At 49.4% G+C, this 17077-nt stretch overlaps 1 protein-coding gene across 2 annotated transcripts in view; it reads right to left on the bottom strand.

Annotated features, from left to right (window-relative positions):
* The window catches only part of PIK3C3 (phosphatidylinositol 3-kinase catalytic subunit type 3), a 1987152-nt gene that overhangs the window by 878926 nt on the left and 1091149 nt on the right, over positions 1-17077 (bottom strand). The gene's annotated exons all lie outside the window — the stretch shown is intronic.

Genomic DNA, 17077 nt, shown 5'->3' with positions numbered 1-17077 from the left:
CTTGTTTCAGTTTTCATAACGCTCACCCTAACGTTAAAACAACATTGAAGCGGGGGGCGTGGCCTGGAGTTCCACCAATGAGCCTGCTCCACTGATGGCCTCCGTGCAAAGCCCGCTTTGATTACAATTATACTACGGTTCGAGCTTGCGAAACTACCCAGATAAGGGACCACGGATGCCCGGATTGCCTGGGGCACGGATGGAAGCAGTTTCACCCATTAGCATGCTCCTGCTCGCCCATCCGCAGCAGACTTTCAACGCGCCCAGCCTCGGCAAACCGCAAGATGGCAGACTCACGTAATGAGAAGGGAGAAGGAACGGACCAGTGCCTGATCTCCGCAGCCTAGCAGAGTCCTGGAGGGGCCCCCGCTTCCAGCAACCAAGCTTCCTGTCGCTGCAGCTGTTCCGGAGCGCTCACCACAGCAGCTGCTGCCCCCCAAAAGGGGGAAAGCTCTGTGGCTCCAGGCTACGAGCGGAGCGGAAGCTTTGCAAGGGCAGGAGCTGTTGGCTCGCCTCGGCACCAGCCTCACACCTCAGCGCTGCCAACCCCGAGGGGCCTCCAGTCACGCCGCCAGCTCTTGGGTGGTTGCCGGGGTCCAGCCAAGTCCAACGATGTCGAGGGAGAGTTTGGCTTCGTAACGTCCGGGAGCCCAAAGCCCTGAACTTGCTTCGCGGCCCCGGCGCTGGAACTATCGCCCTGCCAGACAACCGCCCCCTTGATGCTCTGCAGCAGCCTGCAACAAGCGTGAAACCCACACTGCCTTATTCACTGGAACCTTTTTGTCACACACTACAACTGACCCAGGGGGAACGGCAGGCACCCACTGCCACAAAGAGGTATGGACCTGGCAACACAAGCATCATAAACATTAAAGGCTCACTGGGACACTTGACTGGCTCCTCCTGATCATCCAACTCTCCCCTCATTCAGCCCATGTGAACACAAAGGAGGGGTCTGCACCCTTTGAAAACCCCCGCCCAGCCTGCTTTGCTGCCTCAGCTGTCACCAGTCAGCTGGCCTGCTCCTGCCCAAGCCATCCGCCAGGCCACCATAGCGGCTGCCCTGCTGGCCCCAATACGGATGCGGGGACCCACTTAAGGGGTTCTCTATACCTAGAACAGAGGGGGGATCACGACTGGCATGGGTCCAGTGTCTTTACAAAGGCTCTGGGACACGTTCCCAAGTTTCCTTCCAGCTGTCAAACAACAGCCCTCCCTCTACCTCAGAAGGCCAGCAGCCCTACCACGACCAGGAAGACACTACATCCCTTGAGTGGCAGTGAAATGAAGCGAAGACATCAGCACTTGCCCCATCTTCGCCCTAAGCTGATTGCAGGGGACCCACTCTAAAAGGCGACACAACCTTGCACGTCCTCACCTGCTCCCACTTACCACTTCTCAAGAAATGCAAGCTAGGGCATCCTAAGCTCCAGTAGCGATGGCCAAACACCTTAAGCCTGCGAAAAAATGCCGACATGACCAACATGCTGCTCCCGTCCGACAAGGGGAAAAAGTCGGAAGCACCAAAATCGCTGCCACAATCTTCCTTGGAAGGGGATGATCAGCTGGCAACTAAAGGTGACATACAAACTTTTATGCTAGACATCAAATCAGAATTTAGTTCATGCATGACAGAACTTCCCACTAGACTGGAACAGACCGAGCAGAGAGTCGTGGAAGTGGAACAAAGGGTAGGGAAAGTGGAAGACTTGACCCAAGAGCATTCAGGAATGCTCCTGCAAATACAGCACACAATCCAGTCCCTACAAAATAAAAACGAGATCCTGGAACACAAGCAAGAAGATCTTGATAATGGAGCCTGGCGGTACATATTCGGGGGATCCCCTCCTCGGTCCCAGACCGTAACTTAGCGGAGTATGGGGAAGACCTCTTTCAATCCCTTCTGTCACAGCTGGATAAATCCCAACTCATTCTAGATCGTACCCACAGACTTCGACCCCGTCGGGGAATGGACTCCGACTCCCCCCCATATGTCATTACCCGGGTTCACTTTTACACAACCAAAGAAGCTATTATAGCGATAAGTCACCACAAAGATGACCAAACTTTTTAAGGAGCCCCCGTTCAAATTTTCCAGGATCTAGCAATGGCAACGATTCAGAAGCGGAGAGTGCTGAGGCCCTTAACTCTTTTCCTTCGAGATCAACACGCCAGATATCGGTGGTTATTCCCTACCACTCTCCAGTTCTCCTACAAGGGGTTTCCTGGACGATCACCTTCCTGGAAGACGCTTACTCGATCCTGCGCCCCAACTCTCCTGGCAAGCAAGATGGGGCTTCGCCTGATCCACCAACAGATGGTTCTGTGGAACTCCCCCCCGAAACCGAGGCGCACGGACTGGACTAATGTCCAGAAAGGGCGGAATGCGAGGTGAGCCCCCGCTGCATGCCAATGGACTAAAAAACAAAAGGCAACCACTGCCTTGACCACCGGCGCGCCTGGTCCGGTGCTCCTCAGTTGGCTAGAGGGTTAATCGTCACCTCACTAGGGGACATGTAAGAGTCACTTAACTGATGCAGGCTTCGCACGGTTCATGCTCGACTCCGAAGTGGATGTCACCTGAAATCGCTTGGAGTGAATTACGGAAAGTTCTAGCCCAGTTGGCTAAGGGATATGCCGATGAAGAAACCTCGGCTTCCCACAAATGTATTGTTAAGACTCCCCGTTGGAGGCTTATGTTAAAACCCTGGTTGCACTTTGAAGACAGTATAACAAAACCCCTGAATGGCGACTGAATCACATCTGGTCCAGACCCCGCATCCCGAAAATATTGATACCCCAGGGACACCCCCGCCACATCAGAAACTGAAATTCATCTCGCTGAATGTCAAATGACTGAACTCCCCCCTCCAAATGGAAATCAGCACTGAAACGGTATCAAGACATGGAAAGCTCGGTGGTCTTCCTCCAGGAAACCTCTGTTGCCCGCAGATTTTCCTCGCCTTTGCAATAGAAATTTCCCACTCCAATATTTAGCCTCTAATGGAACCAAAAAAGGGGGCACTGCCATCCTCTTCACCAGACATGTGCGGCCACAAATATTAGAGAAATTACTGTGCCCGGAGGGCCGCTATACAGCGATCAAGGGCCTCATATTTGGACAACTTTACTCGCTAGTATCGTTTTACACCCCCAACGAAGGTCAAGAGGCATTCTACGAACCTCTGGGTGAAACCCTCCTCCCTTTTGTCAAAGGCCAAATCATCATTGGAAGGGACTTCAATGGAGTCCCAGATCCCACTCAGGAAAGGTTGTATGCCCCCAGCCGCCAGAGACTTTAAGCTTGCCACAAGCCTCCTTCAATTGTTTCGAACCCTTGCGGTGGTGACACATGGAGAGTGCTTCACCCTAGAGAAAAGGATTTCTCTTTCTTCTCGCACGTGCACAGGAGCTTCTCCCGAATCGATCTTTTGCTGGCCTCCCCGCAAATCCTCGCCTTTGTTGACAATATGACCATAGGAACAAAGTGCTTTCTGACCATGCCCCTGTTACAGTGACGCTCCGAGCCCACGACCCTAATCCACCCTCCCGACTCCGTTGGAACCTGAATAACCCCCATGTTGAATGAAATCCTGTTAAGGAATTCCATAGCCACAGTGATCAAAAAAAAACTTTTTCCAGGAGAATCCGCCAGAAGACACCTCCCCGGCCAACACACGGGACGCTATGAAAGCGGTGGTAAGGGGGGAGCTAATGGCACATGGGGCGGCATACAATAGAGCCAAACTAATCGCCTAAATGACTCTTGAAGAAGTAGTGCAGAAAGCAGAAGATAATCATAAATGTAAAGGCTGGTCCCCGAGGTCCCATCACGTCCTACTCACTGCCCAGAGAACATTAGAGGCCCACTACGCTGAGGAAATGGCACACCTGCTAGAGAAATGCAGAGCTACTATGCTAGGAACAATAAAGCGAACAGACTGCTGGTGGAGAAACTAGCTAAGGCAAAGAGAAATAAAACTTTAGTGGGCCTCCGTGACCCACAAGGCAATGTCGAATATGCGGAGCACGATAAACTTCGACTGGCTGCGACCCATCTCTCCGAGACAATGTCGGCGTCACCCCGGAGCCAAGCAAAACAACAGAGATAGCTACAGGTGGCCGCTATTCCACACCTCGACGACCCCGACAGAGAGGGGATGGATGCCTCCATCACAGGTGAGGAGGTCGAAACAGCCATTAAGTCCCTCAAACCTAGAGCTCCAGGCCCGGACGGGTTCACAACAAGATTTTATAAAGTATTACACCCGCAATTAATAGCCCCATAAACAGCCATCTTCAACTTGTTTAGTATTTCAGGATCAATCACTCCATCAATGCAAGAATCCATGACCATGTTCTTGCTTAAACCTGGCAAAGACCTTAGAGAAAATGGTTCATACCGGCCCATCTCCTTGCTAAACATCGACGCCAACATCTACTTGAAAGTTTCACCCACCTTAATAGATCCAGACCAAACGGCTTAATTATGCATAGGTCTACTGGAGACAACATTCGTAGAACCCTAAAGCTGGTGGACATCGAAACACAAGACTCACATAAATTGGCACTAATGGCTCTGGATGCTTCCAAAGTGTTTGACAAAGCGGGCTGGGCCTTCCTACAACTCACTTTGGCCCAAACTTTCGGAAACTCATCCTGGCAAATTATCAATACCCAAAACTCTTCTTAGGTTCAACTGCAATCTCTCTGATCCGATCTCGTTAACCTGTGGAACAAGACAGGGTTGTCCCCTGTCCCCCCGCCTATTCGCTCTGGTAATGGAACCCTTCGCCCAGCGGGTTAAATTGGACCCGAACATTAAAGGCCTGCCTCTCAGCATAACATTTCTCTCTATGCTGATGACGAACAAGTTACTTTCTTACCTGGTAACGTTCTTTCGATGGGATGGTCCGACGACGTATTCCATATCTATGACATGTAATCACCACAGCTGTGCTGCTTCGGAAACTTTTTTCTGCGTCCTGCATCGATTACGTCGATGCGCCATCGTCGAGGACGTCATCCGATGTGATAAGTAGGACGCACGACGCCCGAAGCCTCAGTTGTAGTTTTTTCCCCCAGAACGTGTGACATTAGTCAACTGCCAGTCAGACACAAAGCCTTGCGGAACGTAAGCTGCAATCGCAAAAGAAATTCTGCAGCGAGGAAGGCAGGGCGGGAGCAATATGGAATACGTCGTCGGACCATCCCATCGAAAGAACGTACCAGGTAAGAAAGTAACTTGTTCTTCGAGGGGATTGGGTCCTCCGACGTATTCCATATCTATGACAGACTCCCAAAGCATTTCCAGAGCAAGGAGGGAAAGAATTTAAAATCAAAATTTAGAATAGCCAATCAAATAGCAGAGTAAAGGACCGCCTTGCCAAAGGCCAGATCCTGTCCTCGCATGGAATCGAGGGAATAGTGACGTACAAATGTATTTACTGAAGCCCAGGTGGCTGCATCACAGATGTTGTGAATAGGAACACCCCTCTGCAGGGTAGTAGATGCAGCCATACCCCTGGTAGAATGGGCCCGCAAGCCAGCCGGTGGTCCTTACCCGCCAAGCGGTAACACTCCGAGATAGCCAAAATAATCCAGCGAGACTACGTCTGTTTCGTCACAGCTTGCCCCAAACGCTTTCCAGCGTAAGCAATAAAGAGTTGATCGTCCACTCTGACCCGGGACATGCGTGAAACATAAAAGCTTAACGCTCTCCTAGGATCAAGCCTATGGAGCCTCTCCTCTTCCTTACCAGGATGCGGAGGAGGATAGAATGCCGGAAGAACAACCTTCTGGGCCAAATGAAATTCCGTCACTACCTTCGGAAGAAAAGAAGGACGAACTCTAAGGACAACCCTGTCCTTGTGAAATACAGTGAAGGGTGGCTTAACTGAAAGTGCCTGTAACTCACTCACTCTGCGAGCGGAAGTAACCGCAACTAAAAACACAGTTTTCAGAGTTAACAGCCTCAAAGGGCAAGAATGTAAAGGCTCAAACGGAGTACCCATAAGAAACTTAAGAACAAGGTTTAAATCCCAACCGGGCACCAGGAAAGGTGACGAAGGAACACATTAGTGAGCCCTTTCAGAAACTGTGAAATTAAAGGGATTTTAAAGTAAGAACACTCTTCAGACGAGCGCTTAAAGATGGACAGCGCCGCCAGGTAACCTTTAATGGTACCCACTTGCAAGCCCCTGTGGGCCAAAGAAAGCAAAAAGGACAGAACCATGGGGATGCCACATGCAAAAGGATCATCATTCTGAACTCTGCACCAGTCGCAGAACTTACGGCAACGGTACAGAGACTTTGTCGCTGGCCTTCGGGCCGAAAGCAACACCTCCATCACGTCTTCAGGGAGGTCCCAATCCTTATACCTCAACCTTTCAGAAACCAAGCGTGAAGGTTAAGGGATCTGACCTCTGGATGGAGAACCTGACCTCCCCTCCCGTGAGAGCAGATCGTCTCGGTAGGGAAGATGACGTGGATGGCAGATGGACAAGTCGAGAAGGTGTGGGTACCACGTCCTCCGAGCCCACGCCGGAGCAATGAGGATCATCCGGGAACCGAACTTCCGTAACCTCCGCAGCACTTGCGGGATGACGGGGACTGGAGGAAATGCGTACAGCAGCGGGAATTACCACTCCACAGGCTCCTTTTGGAGGAAATTCCCGCGAGCAAAACCTTTCGCACTTCCAGTTGACACTGGAGGCGAAGAGATCCACTTGAGGGGTCCCCCAAAGGGCGAAGATCTCCAGGAGAATCTCCTGAGCCAACTCCCAGAGATCGCGCTCTGCCTGCTCAGAGCATCCGCCGTCACGTTTTCATCTCCGGCCAGATGAACTGCCGAGATCAAAACTTCCTGCTGGATGGCCCAGAACTCGAGCTGCATCGCCTCCCTGCACAGAGGAAGTGACCCTGCCCCCCCCTTTTTGTTGAGGTAGTGCATGGCCACTGTGTTGTCCGTCAGGATCAGGACACTCTTTCCTCGCACAGTCGGCAGAAAAGCCTTCAGGGCTAGCCTGACGGCCCTCAGCTCCAACAGATTGATATGGAGTCTGGACTCCGACGGAGACCAACGACCGCTGACTGTCAGCCCGTTGGCATGAGCTCCCCATCCCGTGAGGGATGCATCCGTCACGATCGTCACCTCCGGCCAGGGAAGCCAAAATGGAGCCCCCTTCATCAAGTTGCCTTTGACGGCCCACCACAGAAGGTCCCGGGCGACCGAGGGCGGCACCTGAACCGGGTCCGACATCCTGCCGGAGGACTGCGACCATTGCGTCTTGAGTGCCCACTGCAAAGATCTCATCCGCAGGCGAGCCTCTGGCACCAGAAGAATGCAGGATGCCATGAGGCCGAGCAACCTCAAGAACTCGAACGCTGGGATCGTCTGGGCATGCTGAAACTTGTGCACCATCTGCTGAATGTGAAGAGCCCTCACCTGGGGAGGAAAACCCTTCCCCAGGGAAGTGTGGAGCACTGCTCCGATGTACTGGAGCCGCTGTGTTGGCGTCAAATGGGACTTGTTTAAATTGAGGGAGAAGCCCAGCCTTTGAAGGGAGTGGCAGGTGACGGACAGATGATCCAGGACTTGTTCGGGAGAGCTCCCCCTGATCAATCATCCAGGTAGGGGTAGAGGTGAATCCCCCCCTTGCCTGAGATGCGCTGCCACCACCACCATGAGCTTGGTGAAAACCCTCGGGCGGAGGTCAATCCGAACGGCAGGACCCGAAACTGAAAGTGCGAGTCGCCAACCGCGAACTTCAGGTACTTCTTGTGCTTGGGATGGATCGGCACATGGAAGTAAGCATCCTTGAGGTCGAGTGACACTAACCAGTCCTGAAGCTGAAGGGCCTGGAGGACTTGAGAGAGAGTAACCATCTTGAATTTGTCCTTCCTGAGGAGTTTGTTCAAACTGCGCAAGTCCATGATGGGTCTCAATCCCCCGTCTTTCTTCGAATTCAAAAAATAAGGGGAATACCATCCCTTGTTCCTCTCCGCTACAGGCACCAGTTCTATGGCGCCTTTCTCCAGCAGGGCTTGAATTTCCTGCGCAAGGAGCGGATCCGGACTCTGCAAAGAGAGGTTCCCCGGTGGATTGTCGCGAGGCCTGTGCCGAAAGGGAAGACAGTAGCCGTGGGTTATGATCTCCAGAACCCACACATCTGAAGTAATGGCTTGCCACTCTACAAGATGCTGGGCCAGCCTTCCCCCAACCGGCGAACCATGGGACATGGCCTCATGACTGAGTGGGAGCGGCTGCGGCGTTACCTGAGGGCAAAGAGGCAACTGCCCAAGCGGCCTTGGCACCACGGGTACCCTGTCGTCCACCTCTGGTACCCCTGCCTTGTCCTCTGACTGCCAGCTCCTCTCGCTTTACTGAAGGACGAGTAATAGCAAAAGGAACCACCCCTCCACTGCTGTCCCCTAGGACGAAAAGGCGGAGTTTGGCGAACTGCAGCGCCCAACGACTTCGCTGCAGCTTTTGAGGTCTGCAACCTCTCAAGGCTCTCGTCAGCCTTGCTGCCAAAAAGGTGTTCACCCTCAAAGGGCATGTTGAGGAGCCGGAACTGCACATCAGGAGCAAACCCCGACTTCCGCAACCACGCAAACCTGCGTATCACGGTGCTCACCGCCATGGACCTACTGACGCATTCAGCTAAATCCAAACCCGACTGAACGGACTCACACATGGCATCCTTACCAGCCTGGACCATAGCAAGGAAACCATCCCGTTCGTCCCCTTCGGGAATATGTTCAGCCGCTAACGCAACACAGTTCCACAGAGTGTGTGTGAAACGAGACAAGGCACAAATGGAGTTGGCCGCCTGAAGCTCCATACCACCAGAAGAAAACACTTTCATCGCCCAGCCATCAAAACGTTTGTCGTCCCTATCAGGAGGGATGGTAGGGTACGACGCCTGCTTTGCCGGGGCCGTGGCCGCCTGCACCACCAAACTCTCCGGAGTGGGGTGCCTGGTCAAGTAGCAGGGGTCGCTACTGGCTGGACGGTATTTTCGCGACAAGGATCTGCCCACCGCCGGGAGACTCTCCGGAGCAGTCCAAGCCGCCGCCACCCTTCGCTGTAAAGCCATATGGAACGGCAGTACCGGGTCAGTTGGGGGACCAACATCAAGGATGTCCGTTAGATCATCCTGCACAAACTCCCCTGGGGGAGCAGACCATCCCAAGTACTCAGAAACTCTAGCCATAAGGCGCCGGTACAAGGAATCGGCATGAGAGCCAGGCTCAGGCCTACAAAACTCCACCTCCGGAGACGTGTCCAGTCCACTGGCATCATGCAGTGACTGCTTCAAATCGTCAAACTGACTATGGCCCGAGACAATTTCATCTGGAACCTGACTAGGAACCAGGCCATCAGAATCCTCATCCGCCTCTGAAATATATTCCAGGTGGCGAAAAGAAGGCACCCGAGAGTGCTTGCTCTTAACCAGAGCCTTCCTAGGGGGTTCCCCCGTGCCACGGGGTACCTCCTACACGAAAGGCGTCGATGGCGTCGAGCGATTCGGCGCTGGCGTTGAGAGAACAGGCATCGGCGCCGAGAGGATTGGCATCGACACTGAGGAAATCGGCGTCGACGTCAGATGCAGCGTCGCCAGCATCGGCGGCGTCGACACAGCCTTCGAAGCCGGAGCCCCGAGCGTGTCCTTCGACGACCTGAGCGTCGACGGCTTCGACAACTTCCTCGAAGCCAGAGCCTCGAGAAAGCCTGTCGACGCCCTTGACGCCTCAGACGTCGATGTCTTCCTCGAAGACCTCACAGGTGCACATGGTCTCGAACGCGTCGAGGACCGGGACCTGGAGCGGGTACGTCGAGAACGAGTCTCCTTGTCCGAACGGGACCTCTCCCGTGACTCGTGCCGACCACTCTTGCGAGCGGTGTCTAACGACCTCTCACAACCGACCCCACTCGGGGGCGCGGACGGCTTAGTACCCTGCGACTCGAGAATCGCCAGCATTTTCTTCCCGAAGGAAGCCCATTCCTCCGGCGTCGCACGGCTGGTGGGGTAAGCAACGTGCCGGGCAGAGTCCTCCGAAGAGGACCTGGAAGACGACCGGTGTCGGTGCTTCCGAGAATGCCTCGAAGAGGCTGAGGAGTGGCGAGACCGACTCCTAGAAGGAGACCCACGAGACTTCCGACGACGCAGAGAGTCACCTCTCGAATCATCCGTCGAAAGCCCCGCAGACTTCGACTTCCGGGGCTTGGACACCCGACCTACCGACAACTTCTTCTTACGTTCGCGTAAGGCTTTGGACGTGAGCGACTGGCAGTCATCCGTGTCGTGGGCCTCCCCGAGCCACCAGAGGCAGGCGTCGTGCAAGTCCGTCACCGACATCTTGGACCCACACTCCCCGCACTTCTTGAAGCCCGGACGCGGGGTCGAAGACTAAGTAGAAGACATCTTCACACGAAGGATTTTCACAAAAACGAACAGGTTCAAAGAACCAAGAAGAACAGAACTCCAAAGAGTCGAGGCGTTAACCGAGATTCACGAAGCAACACGTTCGTGGAAAAAACGGAACTGAGGCTACGGGCGTCGTGCGTCCTACTTATCACATCGGATGACGTCGGAGGAGGTCCTCGACATCGACGCAGGACGCAGAAAAAAGTTTCCGAAGCAGCACAGCTGTGGTGATTACATGTCATAGATATGGAATACGTCAGAGGACCCAATCCCCTCGAAGTGCTGTTATCCATAACATACATTCGCCCTTCACTGTTGTCAGTCCTTAAAGAGCTCAGCAAATTTGGGAGGGTGGCGGGGTTCTCCATCAATTTTGAGAAATCGGCGGCCCTGGGGATAGGCCTGGAACCTGGCGAACGGGAGACCTTAGAGCCCCTATGCCCGATTCAATGGAATGAGAAATCTATTCCCTACCTGGAAGATCTCGTCACCGCCTTTAAGGTGAACCTTCTTCCACGATTCCTATATGCCTGCTCCTCCCTCCCCACCACGCTCCCATTACCCCCCCTCCTACGCATACAGAGAAAAATGCTTTGGTTTATCGGGAAGGGTAGGAAAACAAGAATCCCTCAAAAAGCTATGATGGGCAACTCTAGACTGGGAGGCCTGGGGGTCCCTGACCTACGTAAATAACGGGTAGCATCACAGCCAGCACATGTACAAGCGTGGGTCATGACCTCTAGATGCCCGAAATGGGTAGACCTAGAGCAATCCCGCCTTTCTCTCCCCTCTTCGCTTCCTCCCATACATCCCAACGACATCCTGGCTACACTAAACCAAACCTGGAGTGGGACCTTGGCCTCCACTATTCACACTCTAAAAACATGGGACTGGGCACTAACACATAAGGGCATTCCATGTGGTCTGGGACCTTCCTCTCCTATCTTCCACAACCCAGCCTTCTAACATGGGTACCAACCGCTGAACTTCAAAAACTGGATTGCGGGAGGACACAAATCCCTGGTACAACTCTTCGAGAATGACCAACCCTGCTCCTTTGAACAATGCAAAGGGGCCTTCTGTCTGACCAAAAAGGACAAGTTCCCGCATGCGCATCTCTGACACTGGTGCTCTCACACCCAAATCTGCCAAGCAGCGACACATACACCAACCTCTCTTGAACTCACCCTGAAGGATCTCCCGCTTTGGGGGAAAATCTCCACGCTTTACAAATTGCTGAAGGAGGACACGCTCACTACAAGAGCTTCATACATGGCGCAGTGGGAGACGGACCAAGGGCATCCTCTGGATGACCAAACGTGGACGGACATGGTCTACAACCCATTCTTCCTCCTTTTGCGTCACAAATCGGGAATGTGCAAATAAACTGCTTCTGCGATACTACTAACCCCCACTGCGCCTCCATCACTTTAACCAGTCCCTTGACCCACAATGCTGGCACTTATGTGGACAGCCAGGGCCATACTTTCACATGTGGGGGTTGTGTCCGACCGTAAAGGCTTTCTGGGCCCAATGCATTTCTATAATAGAAGATATCACCCAGGTGATAATCCCCAGGGAAACAGAAGTCAGCCTGCTAGACGCTCCAGCACCAGGGGCGTACCCGAGATCTGGGAAAAAGTTCAAACTCTTCACGCAACTCCTACAGCCTGGTAACATTAATATAGCCCACACATGGAAGACTGCAGAGGGCCCCTCAATGTCTCTTTGGTGGAACAAGCTATGGGACATTCTGGTCACAGAAAAAGTTAGGGCAGCCAAGGCGGGCCTTTTACATCGATTCACAGATATCTGGCCCCACTCTTAGACTAAGATCGGAACTTACCGGAGATGACCCATAAACCCCTAGCGGCCAGACAGACCTTACACTTGGATAATTAGCTATTGATGGACATACCCACTCTGCCGAGCCAGGAGGAAAACTGATCTGGAAGGGGGGTGGAGGGGTAAGCTTTGGGGTCTCCGGACTATGCTTGCTTACTTGGATTGGAGGTTATTATATGCTTCATGTATACTTGTATTCTCTTCATCTGTGCAATCGGTTTCAAATAAACATGTTAAAAAAATATATATAACTTTGAAGCATATGTACTGATCAGAACAGCTGCTATATGTGGGTGCAAGGATGCAATTGATGCAATATCAATCACTCCCTTTGAGGTCCTTGGGCCATCCAGCTCTGCACAGCATTTTTGCTAGGTGTCTGAGAAAGGATGGCTTTGGACATGCTCAGTTCACAATGGACAGGCATCCTAAGGAAAAAAAAAAAAAATATATATATATATATATATATATATATATATATATATAGGGACAAAGGAAAAAAGCGACGAGATCAGTCAGGAGGCTGTCAAACACGCTCTGGCAAGAACAAAAAGAGTTAACAACTGACAACGCAATGCAAGTGATCAATCAAACAAATAGAATTCTAACACAATCAGAATGTGATGTTTTGGAAAAAGGGCTCTCTTTTTGTCCAACTACTGAATTCGATTATTCTCTAGAATTGATCTCTATTGCTTTATTAGAAAATTGAGATTGGTTAATTTTATGCTACCAGTGATTACATTGACAAACCCGATCTGGCTCTAATTCCATCTGAGCTCAGTATTCGAGATATACCAGCACTCAATGATCTGAATTCGCTAGGGAAAGAGGATCCAGCATCCAAAACAGACTTCGTAGATCAAGATGAATGGACAACAACATTACCTGGGGGCTACGATACAAATATGCCAGCACAAAGCAATTTGAGAAACAAGTCGAAATTCAATCCATCTAATATTAATAGCCTGACAATAGATCTATTTTAAGATCTCATAATGGATTAATTGAAAGCCTTAGCAGATAAATCTAACAGTGTAAAATCTAAGTTCAAACTAACAAAGGCACAGCTGTCTGCAATGGAGAGGCTCAGAGTTGACAGGTCAATTATGGTAAAATCTTCCGACAAGGGTGGCAGTGTGGTGGTCCTAAATACTAAAGACTACCAGAGGGAGGCAATGAGACAACTTAGAGACACCCGCAGTTACGCCAAATTAACATATGACCCTTATCCCCAGCACAAAGAAGAGTTTGATGACAAACTACGATTTTGGTTTGAACAAGGCCTTATCAATTTGAAAGAAAATAAAATACTTGATCCGATCATCCCAATAATTCACTTTATCCCCAACAAATCGATGTCTAAACCACCAGGACAACCTATAAATGTGTCAATAGATTCACTATTGGAGAACACATCTAAATTTGTGGACTTGTTCCTTTTTTTCTTTTTGTGGAGACCGTCGTACACTAAAGACACTACAGCTTTACTCAATCAGATAACCCATATTCCCTGGCACCACGATTTTCTTCTAGTAACATTAGATGTGGTTTCACTATACACGTGCATTTCTCATTCCCAAGGCCTTGCAGCAGTGAAAAGGTACCTGTCGACGAGGTCACTCCGTTTCCGTGACCATTCACAGACTCTTCATTCTGCACAATACATTCATGTTCAACCAGGATTTCTACAACCAAATCTGTGGAACTACCATGGGCACGGCAGTAGCCCCAACCTTTGCCAACTGATATATGGGGGCTTGGGAAGCGAGCCAATTTTGAAATGAAGAAAAAAAGATCTATACTGACAAGGACATCCTTTGGCAAAGGTATATTGATGACCTCTTTATTATATGGAACGGCACTGAGGCAGAAAGGTTTGCCTTCTTTCAGATGTTAAATCAGGAGCAACTAAACCTAAAGTTCACTGAACAACATGACAAACAGATCTGAAGTGATCTATCTATACATTACAGTGAAAATTGTGAACATCACCACCACTATGGAATTATACCGAAAAGACAAGCACAAATTATGTTTTACAAGCTACCAGTGCACTTCCCAAATGCCTCAAGAACGTTATACTGTATGGGGAGTTCCTTCGAAATAAGAGGATTTGTTGCGACAGAGTGATCTGGGAACACAATGCCAAAAATGATGCTGTTAGATTCTTGGCAAGAGGGTACCGCAAATGTATTATTAAGAAAGCTTATGACGGGAGCTCCCGTAAAACTAGGGAAGATATACTTGCCAAAGATCAGACCCAACTTAGAAATTTCCAAGGCAAAGATGACAATACCATCAGATTCATCACAGCATACAATCTTGGTGCAAAAGGAATAAGGCAAATTTTGGGCAAACATTGGCATTTACTAAAGAGAGACAAAGACATCAGTCATCTTCTTCAAGCAAATGCAACTGTCACTTACAGGAAGTACGCTTCTAATCAAACAAAACTTTCGCCAAATATATTCCAACCTAGAAATACTAAAACAGCAGGCAGTTGGCTTCCCAACCGAATGCCCGGTTTCTTTACCTGTGCCAAGTGCAAAGCGTGTCGCTTTGGGTTGAATACCAGAAAATATCGGACAAGCAATGAGGTTTTAATCAAGAAAGAAATCAAATGCTTCACACAATTTGTAATCTATATCATTACGTGTGAGAGTAACCTCTGGTATAGTACCAAACTTGCGATTGACATGGTGGCCGTTCACCCAAGAGGCGTGGACAGATTCAGGAGGCTCAGACAAATTGAATCTGGCTACATAGTGGATTATAACACCAGATTTCCAGCAGGTCACAATCGAGATAAAGAACTATATACCTGTGTGGGTGACTGAATAGTCCAAGCAAGACAAATGCTGATTGAATTCCCTGTATACAGTTCCATCTGGGGTATATATGGCAACCCTATATTGGGCAACTGGTATTTGGAGCAATTATACTTACAGTCTATGTAGCACTTTATGAATCTAAAAGGCATAAATACTGATAAGGTAGCACCTTCTAGTAAACACTATGATAATGCTCAGCAAATCTATTGCATCAATATACCGCTCTATTGGTGTTGTCTGCGATGACTCCATACTGAGCAACAAAATCAGTCTATACAGCACGTTGCACTTTATACTATGTAGTACTGACTAACATTCTACAGTGCATATAGCAACCTGCACTTGTAGTTAAAGTACCATCAGTTTGCACAGCACATTGCACTTTATATTATGTAGCATTGACTTACATTCTAATTTGTACATAGCATATTGCGCCTCATGGATAGCCTAAATCTTAGTTTGCACATTGCACTTTACAGGGTAGGAGATTAGCTGAATGATGCAGTGACTGAGCATGACTTACAAAAGATATTTTACTTTATTTTACCATGCTTGATAAAATCACTGAAAGTACAGCAGGTATCACAATGCACCCACTGGGGCTGACAGAGTGGTTCACTTTCATCCTGTTGAGTTTTCTATCATCTGGCACAATCATCAATGACAACGGTGCGCAAATGTCTCTAGACGCGATGCATTTAACACAAAGCTCCCTGTTGCAGACAACAAACTTAATGGTTGGATCCAATCGTGAACTGTGGTTCCAAATTTTGTCAGGCGATGCCACTTAAACACAGCTCATTGATAAACAAGAATTTATCTGTATAACTTGAGTGCTGTTGAGTAAATTGTATTACTTTACTATGTACATTGGGGTGCTGCCAAGCAAGTTATATCATTGTAACTTGTATCAACTTAAGGCACTTCAAGATGGCGGAATGCATGGATATAACATTTTACTCAGTGTCACTGCTAACAACAGAAATGAAGGACCAAAAATTTGGTATAAAGTACCAGTCCTCTCTCCCTTGCACTTAAACCCGATGAAGGCCGTTTAGGGTGAACCGTGTTGTTTCTGTTTTTTTGCTGCTCTCCAATCCACAACTATGTTTGAATAAATGACTTAATACAGCAGCTATGCCTGGGATTCAGCTTGTACTTAATTTTCAACATTTGCCGCAGTGCTGCTGCACTTTGGACTGTGTGACAGTTCACCCTTTTCCTCACACACACACATGTATATATAAAAGCAAAATTTACCAGTACTCAGCACAAGTTCTGTAGATAGGCAAAGAAACACTCTTACATTTTTGAAAATCAAATATTACACAAAATTAAAATGTATCCAGTGAGGTGCAGTGCTTTGTAGTGCAAATATCACCGAAACAGTGCTTCCTAGGGCGTCCTATGGCCTTGAAACATGGTTTTAAAGGCCTTTGTATTGTGTTACTGGCATCGAGATGCTTACAAGGAGCTTTATCTGGTCCTTCTATGACCACATTGATGTCTTGCCGATTCAGGCGACCGTATTCTGTGTGAAGGGGCTGAAATCAGGGGAAACGGTTGGAGTGTCCAAATGTCATGTAGCCAGTAAGATCCAGAAGGTCCTAACGGGTAACTATGCCAAATCTGGTGCAGATTGGTGGAACAACGTGGAATTGTATAAGGAATAAACTAACAGATGTTCTGCATTATATATATATGTCCAATCTATATATTATAGGGCGGCAATAGCCACCCTATAGTTAAGGCGAGTCGGACTCCCATAGGAACCCCTCAAAATTCTATTGTTAATAACTTATGTAAAGTTTTGTAAAAAGTTGTTAAAAAATAAAAAAAGTTATTATCAAGACAAAAACATTTTTTTTCTCCAAAAGTGCAGCCTACTTCCCATATATTTTCCCATAAACAGACAAGGTACATTTTTGTAAAAGCCCACAGCCCAAAATGCTGGATGGATTTGGA

The sequence above is a fragment of the Ambystoma mexicanum genome, chromosome 6p (genome assembly GCF_040938575.1).
Source record: "Ambystoma mexicanum isolate Mex_15411 chromosome 6p, UKY_AmexF1_1, whole genome shotgun sequence".
Classification (NCBI taxonomy): Eukaryota; Metazoa; Chordata; class Amphibia; order Caudata; family Ambystomatidae; genus Ambystoma; species Ambystoma mexicanum.
The sequence above is the reverse complement of the archived record's forward strand: the minus strand, read 5'-3'. Positions and strand labels throughout refer to the sequence as shown.